This window comes from Lepidothrix coronata, unplaced genomic scaffold (genome assembly GCF_001604755.1).
Source record: "Lepidothrix coronata isolate B3197 unplaced genomic scaffold, Lepidothrix_coronata-1.0 Scaffold158, whole genome shotgun sequence".
Taxonomy (NCBI): Eukaryota; Metazoa; Chordata; class Aves; order Passeriformes; family Pipridae; genus Lepidothrix; species Lepidothrix coronata.
Genome location: NW_016690338.1, coordinates 1,051,138 through 1,062,591, shown reverse-complemented (window position 1 = coordinate 1,062,591; position 11,454 = coordinate 1,051,138).

Genomic DNA, 11,454 nt, shown 5'->3' with positions numbered 1-11,454 from the left:
GATATCAGCTTTCCTTCTAGCACCCTTATATTTTGTGATTGCCATCTTCATATTTGCTTCATTAGATCAGGACACTGGTGACTCCTATAAAAATTTCCTCGGCTGTATTACGGTCTTTGCAACTTTGTCTACCTTTTCTGTCTTTGCTAATTTTGCCTACAAGTGTGCAACCAAATCAGCTGATGAGAAACTTCTACAGATATCCCAGGTTGCTGGTGAGGCCAAGTCATTGCTGATGATCACAACCCTGCTGTGATTCCAACGCGAAGCTCCAGTTAGTTTACATCTCCCTTGCAGGTTGCAGAAGGCAGTTCTTGGAGACTTTTGGAGAGGGAAAACCCTCTGCTGAAGAGGCGTTCCAGCAAGCCTTACACTATTTCTCTTCTGATTGTGTCTGTCGTGTAGCCAAGAAGCACTTCCAGTTTTCCTATTCAGAGACCCCACCAGGACACAGGGATAAAGGGCCTTTCTTTTGCCAGTTTGTTTCCCACTGCATGGAGGAAGGGTCCTGGCACTGGAATAGTGATTACCATCCAGATAAAAGAGAGCTTGTACTTTGAGCAGTTGTCAAGATCAATGTGTAGTGGACACTTCTTAGGATAATCAGTCCCTTTTCTCTTGACAAAAAGAGTTTTGGGTAGCAGGGAGAAAAAGGGATTCTCTCCTATTTTCACTTGACCCTTAAAGAATTTCAAGACTAAAGTATCGGCAGCCCAAACATTTTTGGTGTAAATATCAAAGGAATAAAAAGGTCTTTCTTCATCAGCTGAGCTAATTACACTTACACACATTTCTGAGGAGCCTCCCATAAGACAAAGGTGAGGAGGAAAAAGTGTAAGATACAAAATGTTTGGAAGAGCAGACATTCAAACGCTCAGCAGAGGGTTAATACAAGCTAACATGGGGGAAAATGTCCACAAGAGAACTTTATCTACCCTCCATTCTAGGCTTATTTGCAGGGGAGTTAGAAAGAGAAGGTGGGGTGATTTCCTGTAAAGAACACGGGACATTCCTTATTGTATCCCTTTAATTAATCTTCCCTATAGGCTGTACAAAACAGCCTACAGATGCTCACCTCCAGGTCTTGATAATGTCCATGAGGAATTGCCTTGCTGTATATGAGTGCTGAGTAGGGGAAAAATACCCAGAAGAGTACTAGTGAAAAGGACAGCAGTGGGCAGAGCTGAGCAGCAGTGGAGTCACAAGAGACCAGTGTAGATTCTAGATATTCATCCTTTCTGGCCAGCAGTGTTTTTAGATGGATGCCATTGGTGATGTGCTTCTGGCCTTAAGAGCTCCAGTGAGAGCAGCTGGGGAATAACAGTCATCTGTCAATAGGATGAATCCCTTACTTGGCCTTTTCAGGGGCAACATTTGGGGTCCACATGGAACATTTTACGAACCTGATTTCTGAGCACATCAAGATGTTCTTTCCTGCGTCTCAGTGACCCTCTAATCTACAGTGGGTCTTTGGTTATTTTCAGGTGGTAGTTGCTGGGTATATACAGTTAGAAGATAAGGAAAGGGTTGCTTTGCAAGGGGCAGGGAAGGAAAGCTGGGACAGTTGCGCTGACTTACTGCTACCATTGGAACCACAGGTTGTGAAACAGCCTAGACAAGAATTGCTGGGTTTCAGATGTTCAAGCATGTTGTTGCCGCTCCTGCTGCCAGAAATCATGCTGAGATGTCTGTCCAGATACATCTTAACTGGAGACATACCTGAGGTATCAGGGATATGAGGCACTTCTGCGGAGAGGTGATGGATCAGGTACCAGTACCTTGTACTTACACTGCAATATTTACTTTTCAACTCTGATTGTACTTTTTTAGCTTGTTCGTTTTATAGGCAACTCATTTTAGTAATGGCTCTTTAGTAAATTTTGTAACTATTCTGTCCTTGATGACTTGAGTTTCATATACAAGGTATGCAAATATTTTTAAAGTTCTTTGTATTCAATCATAGCAAAGTCTGGAAGCTTCCATGTTTCCCAATTGACTGTGAAACTGCATCACCTGCCAGGCTGAAAGGTTTTGAAAAAATGCCGAGTATTTTTGTACAGATATTTTTACACACAATATTTTACAGCTCAAAAAAACCCCAAACAAACCAAACAAATATGACTTTGATTAACTCAGTGCCCTAGCTTTAATCAAGAATGACCAAAATAGTTTAGAACAACAGTAAAGCCAAGTTCTGCTTAAGCATAGTGAATTTAAGGAGGAATTATATAAGATATAAACAATGGCAACATTTGCTCCACTGTATCCATCTACAAGTTTTTAAATAAAGGCTTATAACAGAATACTTGGATAAAAAATTGCGGTGATAGTGTTATTCTTTGTTTGTTCTACTTGCCTCTTTCATTTTATTGCTGCTTATGGGATCATTCATCTCCCAAGTGCACTTCAGACGAAAGGTTTATTTATAAATAAAAAGGATGGTGCTCTCCATCCCGCTTGCAAGTTCAACTTAGATAAGAAAAAAGAGCATTCTTGTCCTAAGCTACAGGTTCATCGTTCACATGTTGAAATGATAAATTTGATGAAAAGAGGACAAATACATCGCTGTTTATAGTAACCAGTAACAGCATCAGCTTTGTATCCTACAGGTCTACTGGCTTTGCACACCCAAAAGAGTGAGGAAATCTCAACGTTTACACTCTCCAGCTTTGTGTTTTCACCTGCCAGCATATGCCACAGTGTCACAGCAAAGCATGATTTGTTTCTTGGCTTTCTATTGCATAAAATATTTGCAGATTACTGTGTTTGTAAATGGACATTGTTTCTTTTCCTCTGAAGGAAACTGATAATCAGAAAGATAAATCTGGGTCAAAACTGATCAAAATCCACCACTATGCTGTCTGAAAGGGTAAGACTGTGTAGAGAAGGGAAGGTTCAGGGGAATCTTGTGAATGTGTATAAATATTTGACGGAAGGGGAGAAGGAAAATGAAGCCAGACTTCTCAGTGATATGCAGTGAAAAGACAAGAGGCAATGGGCACAAATTTGAATAGAGGAAATTTCATTAAACGTAAAAAAACCCCCTCTTTTAAAGTGAAGTTGTTTGAACATTGGAATAGGCTGCCTGGAGAGGTTGTGGAGTCTCCATCCACAGACTCTGGCTCAGCAACCTGCTGTAGCTGACCCTGCTTTGAGCAGGGGGTTGGACCAGGCGATTTCCAGAGGTGCTTTCCAGTCTCAGGTACCCTGGGCTTCTGTGACCCTGTGATTTTGATACAGCTGTTCATCTGTAAAGCAGAAAGAACTGGGTGATTCACAGTTGAATTTGTATATTGCTACTGAATGTAGTAGTAATGTCAGCCCTTTAATTCCCAGTAAGACCCACTTAGAATTTTACTGAGGATGTTGCCTTTGGCTTTGTGTTGCTGTTTAATAGGACCTAGAAATAGCAACCCTCATGTGCAAGTGGTTTGAGAGCAAGGGGGAAGAGATGTTCACAAAGACCTTGCTGTGCACAACTGCAATAGTTTTTTAGGTCTTTGTTTCACATCTGGCATTGGAAGGAGGATCTGAAGGAGGAAGAACTCGCCACTCGTGCCCATCTGCTGGCACTTGGGAGGAGAAGAAATCGGTTTGTCAGAAAGAGCAGTTTCATCATATGCCCATTAGCCCTGTCTGCTTTGGCACTGCAGTTTGACTGTCCAGGGAGAAGCTTTCCATCTCAGTCACTGAGCCATGTCTGTTGCTCATTCCACTCTTGGCTCAGGTACTGTCTGCTAGCTTGTGTTGGACATGGAAGTGAATACAAGGGAACATGGAGAGCACACAGGGAGAAGCCAGTCCCTCTCATCTCTCCTATCTGATTCCCTGTCTTCCTTGCTTTAGTGTGCTCACAGATGGGTGACTAAAAACAGGAGCCACTTCCTTTTGCAGTTTTGTAAACTGAGCATATTGAGCAAACAATATGTACTCCAAATAAAAAAAAACCCCACCCTATTTTAATTGAAAGGTGATGGAATGATTTTGATTGTTTCAGTGTCCTGCTTTCATTTTTTCAAAAGGACCTCCCTTATTTGCAATAAATAACCAAAACCAGACAGATTTATTTACTGTCTCCTGTCATAATCTGTCTATAGTTCCACATATTCACACCATAGTTTGTCTTCAGGCAAAGAACAGACATCCAATATGACACACAAATTCTAGCCCAGCTCCCCGTCTCACTTGTGCTTATGTTTGTGAGTTTTGTGCCTTTTTTCTGATTCATATGTGTGCTCTGACCTCCTCTAGTTACTGTGCTTAACATCAGTGTGTGAGAGCCCTGAGCTCCTCCAGCCTTGTGGAAGTTTGCTGGCCCGGTTCAGAGCCGGCTTGGAAAAAGTACAGCCCATTCTGATTTCTTCAAGATCTCATGGCATGGAAATTTGAGGAAAAGACACTACAAAACTGAGCCCATGAAATGCAAAGAGATCCCATTTCAGTGCAAGCTCTAGGAGAAAGATGAAGAAGGAACTGAAAATTTATGATGGAAGAAGAAAAGGCAATAGAAGAAACTATGTTGTCAAAGAAAACAGAAGTAGAACCTCCAAAGTAACTGAAAAATAACATTATCATGGCTAGGCTTCATGAAGGAAGATTTGAGAAAGATTCTATCCATGCTTGCTACAAGCACGCTGACAGCTAAAAAGGCCAATGCGAGATAGACAAGTCTGGTTGCAAAAGGCACAGTGGAAAGTTTCCTTAGGCAATATTGTCAAGACACAGTTCTTTCTGCATTGTCTTTTCTCCTCAAGAGTGATTCTGCGTCTGTTCTCAAAAGAGGCAGCAGCGTTATGTATAGTGTGTCTCCATGTCTCCTGATTGAGGGCCAGAGTAGACTGATGATGATCAGTATGGCCAAAGCTGAGATACTGTTTCAGAGAGTCCTTGTATCTCCTCTTTGGGGCTCCTCTCTTGCGGCAGCAGGTGGCAAGTTCGCCACAGAGCACAATCTTAGAGAAGGAGTAGTCCTCCATCCTGGAGACATGCCCTGCCCAACGCAGCTGTGTTCTCAGCAACATGGCCTCAATACTCATAACTGCTGCCTGTTCTAGAACAGACACATTAGTCATGTAATCAGTGCAGTGGATGTTTAGGATTGTACGGAGACAGCATTGATGGAAGCGTTCTAGGAGTTTCAGGTGGTGACGGTAGATGACCCATGATTCAGACCCATATAAAAGAGTAGACAGCACAATGGCTCTGTAAACATTAATCTTTGTACATTTCTTCAGGTGTTTATTACACCAAACTTTTTAATGGAGTTTTCCGAAAGCTCTATTTGCCTTTGCTAACCTGTTGTATATCTCTTTGTCAATCTTACTGTCCGAGGAGATGATATTTCCCAGATAATTAAACTGCTGGACTGACTTGAGCTCTGATTCACCAATTTTGATGTGGGGATGATGGAAGACTTCTTGAGGTGCAGGTTGGTAGAAAACTTCTGTCTTCTTCAAGCTGACTTCCGGCCCAAAAAACTCAGCAGCCTCAGCAAAGCAGTTAAACGCTGCAGAGCTGCTTCTGTGTGGGCAGCAAGGGTGGCATCATCAGCAAAAAGCAGCTCCCGGACAAGATGATTTAAGGTCTTAGTATGGACCTTCAGTCGCCTTAGGTTGAATAGGCTTCCGTCAGTACAATATCAGATGTAGATACTGTTTTGATCATCGAGGTCTGCCGTGGCCCTTTGGAGCATCCTGCTGAAGAATGTGAATAGAGTTGGTGCAAGAACTCAACATTGTTTCACACCACTGGTTATTAGAAAGGGCTCAGAAAGTGCATTGCCATATATGACTTGGCTGCGCTGATCCTCATGAAGCAAAATGATCATTTTGAGAAATGTAGGGGGACATTCCAAAATCTGCCACAGACCTTTTCTGCTCAGAGTATCAAAAGCTTTGGCGAAATCAACAAAAGTTACATAGAGTCCTTTATTCTGTTCCCTACAATTCTCTTGCAGTTGTCTGAGAACAAATATCATGCCTGTGGTACTCCTATTGGCTCTGAAACCACATTAACTTTCAGGTACAAGTTCTTCTGCAATAGCCTGTATTAGTCTGTTCAAAAGTATTCTGGCAAGGATTTTACCAGCAATGGAGAGCAGAGTAATACCTCGGTAATTTGAACAGTCTGATTTATCTCCTTTCTTCTTATACAAAGTGATGATGACTGCATCATGAAGATCTGATGGTAGTTCGCCTAGTTCCCAACAACACACCACGAACTTGTGAAATTTCGCATGAAGTGCTTGGCCTCCATGCTTCCAGACTTCAGGTGGAATTCCATCAACCCCAGCTGCCTTGCCAGTTTTCACCTGCTGTATGGCAGGTGAAAAAGAGTTTCTCCCATAATAGGGGCAATATCCAATTCATTTTTCATCAGTTGTTGTGTAATGTACTGAATTGCTGAGCCTTGAACTACACGGTTTGTACTGAAAAGTCTGAAATGTTCAGACCATCGATTCAGAATGGAAATTTTATCTGTGAGAAGCATTTGACCATCTGTACTGAGTAGAGGGCTTTGGACCTGGTGTATAGGTCCGTACACTGCTTTCAAAGCCTCAGAGAATCATCTGTAATCACCCGAATCTGCGCATAATTGAATCTTTTCAGCTAGATTGATCCACCACTTGTACTGGATGTCTCAAAGTTTCTGTTGGAGCTTACTGCATGCAGGACAAAAGGCTGCTTTTCTTACAAGACAAGATGACTGAGCAAGGTGTGCTTGGTGGGCAGTTCTCTTCTTTACCAGCAATTCCTGGATCTCTTGATTGTTTTCATCAAACCAGTCCTTGTTTTTCTTGAAGGAGAACCCTAAGGATTCTTCAGAGGACAGCAGGATGCTATTTTTAATATGTTGCCAAAGCGCTTAGGGAGAGGGATCTATAGAATGATCTTGATCTTTGAGTCTAGTTTGAATATGTACCTGGAAGCTGTCTGTCACTGTAGCTGTTTGACGATTGTTAACTTGGAGTCTCCTCCTTGGAATACTGCCCCTTGTAGATTTGAACTTAAGGTGGAAGTTAAGTTTACAACGCACAAGGGGATAATCTGTTTGACATTCTGCACTGGGCATCATGCGGGTATGACGAACATCGCGAACATTTCTCTGTCGCACCAAAACACAGTCAATGAGGTGCCAATATTTGGATCGAGGATGCATCCAGGTTGTCTTCAAACTATCTTTCTGCTGAAAGATAGTGTTGGTGATGGTGAGATGCTGCTCCGCACAAAACTCTAGCAGAAGGCGTCCATTATTGCTACAGTTTCCAACACCATGCTTGTGTAATACTCCTTTCCAGGTTTCAAAGTTCTTTCCTACTCTGGTGTTGAAATCACCAAAGATAATGATCTTATCATTTGCAGGAACCTTTTGAGTAAGGTGGCGCAGGTCGATGTAGAATTTATCTTTTTCAGCAGGGTCAGCTTGGAGAGTTTGGGCATATATACTAAAGAGAAGTATATATGTTGCTTGTTGTGTAGTGGGAGGCATAAGGAGATAATATGATCAGAATGACCTGTCGGCAAATTTTCAAGTTTTGGGACAATAGAGATTTTAATCATGAAGCCAACTCCTGAATAATGACTTTCAGTTCTGGGTTTACCTGACCAGTAGTGCGTAACTGGCACCATGTTCTCTAATGCTGCCTTCCTCGTGGAGATGAACTTCACTGAGAGCAGCAATGTCGATGTTAAGTCATGACAGTTCTTGGGCAATTAGAGCAGAACGATGCTCAGGATGTCCACTATCCACAGTATTAAACATGGTTCTGATGTTCCAGCATGCGAGTATCAATTTGAACACACCTTTAAAGGCAGGTGTATGCCTTTGTCTCTTTATCTTTATTTGACTGCATTAGAAGATGCCCGTTGGCTGCGGTTAACTAACCAGGTGAAGGGTGGAGAGGAGCTTTGGTTAGGCCACCTTTTCTAGGCCCCATTCCGTGTGGAGCAGGCAGCGCTCTCCTTGAAAAAGGCTGCTTGGTCATTCAGGATGTTGCCGAACAAGGCTGTCGTCTCCGGGGTCCTGAACTGCCTGCATGCAGGGTTGGGTCTGGGGCTTCCAGTGCACCTGCTGTTTTGTCCCTCGCCTGTTGCTACAGGGCCTTACAGATGTGGATATATCCTTCGAGCCTGTGCAGTGGATTTTTTAGGTAAGGCACAGCATGCGCAGAACTGGTCCCACCCTTTACTCCTAAGGTTCATCTGCCAGAGCCTAGCAAGTTTGGACGGTGACAGTGAAGTCCTCAGGACGTGGGTTTAATTAGAGTATCCTTCTCTTGGACGGATGGCCTTACAGGGCTAAGTGAACTCCATCTGCCCATGTTTGGAATTAGAGTTGTCCTTCTCCTAGGATGACTGCTAGAAGGTTAGCGAGCCCATCCTGCCCATGGACACATTTTATCTGACACTTCAGTTTTGACCTATCTGGCATGGGGGACCCTACCGAAGGCATGTACCACTGCCAGCACAGCTCGCAACCTCATAAGGGCACACAAGCTTCTCCCCCACTAAAATGATTTGGACGAGCTTTTCTCTCCCTACTTTTACCCCTCAGCCTCCTACACTCCAACCCAAGGACATTCCCTTGTCCTAAATGCCCTTCCAAGATGCTATAATTTTAAAACAAACCATTCCTGGGCAGAAGCCACAAGCGAGCCAAGCCCAGCACATCCCACTCTCACTGCAACAATGCTGAAACGGGGGAGCAGTCCCGACACACACTCGGGCAGGACGGGCACACAGATAAGGGGTCCCCGCACCCACTCAGGGCTCGGGCACCTCCCACAGCCCCAGCCCAGCCCAAACCCCCCAACCCCAGAACCTCCCTCCCCAAAATCATCCCCCCCTCCCCCCGCCATGCCACCACAGGCTCCCTCCCCCCCCCCCGCACTGCACACCCATAGCTCTCCAAACGAGACTGCCCCACTCGCCCTCCCACAGGTCTGGGGATCCCGCAGTCCCACCCTGCCCCCTACTCCAAACAGGACTGCCCCACCTGCCCTCCCGCGGGTCCGAGGATCCCTCAGGCCCACCCCCCGCCCCCCCAGTCACCACCTGGCCCAGCCCAGCCCAGCCCGGGCCCGCAACCTGATGACTGTCCTGTACAGCAGGTGGCCATGCTCCCCCTCAAAAAAACCCCCCAAAAAACCCAAAAGCTATAATAAATCTCATGGGTAATTTTCTTAAGCTGTCCTCTGCTGAGGCCTACTGGAGAAGGAATTTATGATCTGTCCGCACAGAAATTCTTCGGATAAGTATACATATAGTTGATCTATGTTTCTACTCTATATGATTTTTTTCCTTAAGTCTTGAATGCCTCTAGATTTTAGTGATTTTTGGTAGTGAATTTTTGAGAATAATAATCCTGACTAGGCACAAATAAATATGATGCAGTTAGGTTTAGAAAACATATCCAATATATAGGGTAAAATGTCTTCAGCCCAGTGAGGAAGAATTTTAGAAAGCTGTAGCCAAGGTACCTCCCATTTACCTCATGACCTTAGTTCTCCTCCACTGAACTTTGCACAGAGCAAGTGTTGTGCATCTTTAGCTGGTAAGGAGGCCTGTTGCCAAGGAAATGCCACCAGAAAGGGGGGGGAAACGCAATTGCAGAGGGAAGTATTTGTTGCAGAGGGGTGCTAATTTTGGCTGAGGAGATTTTCATCTTGCTCAATGTAATTTCACAGTCTCGACTTCCTCTTTCCCTGTTAGACTGTGTGAGGGCAGAAGGATGGGAAAGGAAACTGCCTGGTTCTTTCTGTGGCAGGATGAGAACCAAGAAATTCTTGGAATTAATGTGCTAGGTTAGAAAGTGTCTTTTGAAGCAAAGAGAATGACTTCTGGCTGTGTCCATTTGCATGGGAATATTGCTCCCCAGAAGGCAATGATTCACACACAGTTGTGACTCAACCCTGAGATGAGGTGAGGTCCTGCACAGGAACCCCTGTTGCATGAAAGCAGTGGCTATGGATTGTCTTTTCCTTCCTTGGCAGTAGCTGGCTGTTGGAGCAGTCTGGCTGGACTAACAAGCATGTTCTCAACTGGAATTGCTGCCATGAACCTGGTAAAACACGTGCTTACTGTTGTGGAGATGACTTTCAGGTGGTTGGTAACATACCCGGTAACCCATTCCTCTACCCAAAACAGCTTCATGGGCCTTCAAAAGCAAGTTCTTTAGCAGCATGGCACCCCAAAAGGAGCTGAGTCAGGCAATGGGACCTGTTTCCAAAACAATCCTATTTCTCAAGGACGTGGGTGCACCTCACGGAAAATGGGGGAGGATGGGGAAAACTGGCATGTACCTCAAGGGGATTTAACCTCAGGGGAAGATCAGTCATTAAACAGTGATGCTATCCATGCTCTTATTAATCTCTAGGAATGTTTGTTTATAGGTGTTGTACCTGTGGCTAGTTTTAAACATCTTCATGGTCTCCACCTCTAGCAGATAAATCCAGTGTGTAGGTGACACAAGAAGTGAGATTTACCTTTCAGTGTTTTTATTTCTAACTAGCACCAAACTGCCTTAATCTCCAGTTGGATTTTCCTTCAGTGACCCCATTGAGATACTTTTGCCATAAGGTTACTTTTTCCAGCAAAACATGTTGATTTGCCAAACTGGAAACTGAGAGCAAAAATATGTTTCCAAAAAACCAAAAATGTTGGATTTTTATGTCATACTCTGGGCTTGTCTAGTTCAAGCTGTAAACATTTGTGTAAAAAATAAAATAACAAAATCAGAGAATATTAATTTGTGAAAAAGAAAAACACAGAGGAAGTGGAAATAAATCACTTTCAATCAAACTTCTGCCCTTGTCAGGGATTTCCTTGTAAGCAGTGTTTGGTCCCGAGTCCTGTGACTTTCTGTGGCTTTCTCAGTTTGATAGATTTCATGAAGTTCCACAGTGGCCCCAGGGCAGCTTCCCCCTTTCTGTGACAACTGATGCAGAGCTTCTTGCATCTGATGCTTGCTGAAGTCTCCAAGACCTGTGGCTCCCAGGGAAGAGGTGTTTCCTTGCCCCTTGCCTTCAGGAGAGCCCTATGTGATCAAAGGGGGCATATTCCAGCAGTTGGAATAGGAAAATGAAAGGGCAGCCATCTGAAGCACAACATAGAGAGCTCTCCTAGTCTCTCCAGTTTGCACTCCACCTGAGTGCAAACCAAGAGCCCCTCCATCTCAGCTTCCTTCTGAAATAAGAGTACAGCTCCTGGTTTCTGACACCAACATTACTCTGTTACGGCTTCATGTTCTTACTTTGCTCTTTGGGGATCGAAAGTCAGGCAAAGAACTACAAATATATTTCCAAAGCCTCTTGTCAAATGAGGGTAGTGAAGAGGATTGTTTTTCTGAGAAACATAAAAATGCAGTTTCTCCTGTATAATTCCATTTTCACTACCTTTGGCCACAACATGATGAGTATAAGTTCTCTGATTAAACAAAAGGTATTTTCCCCCAAAG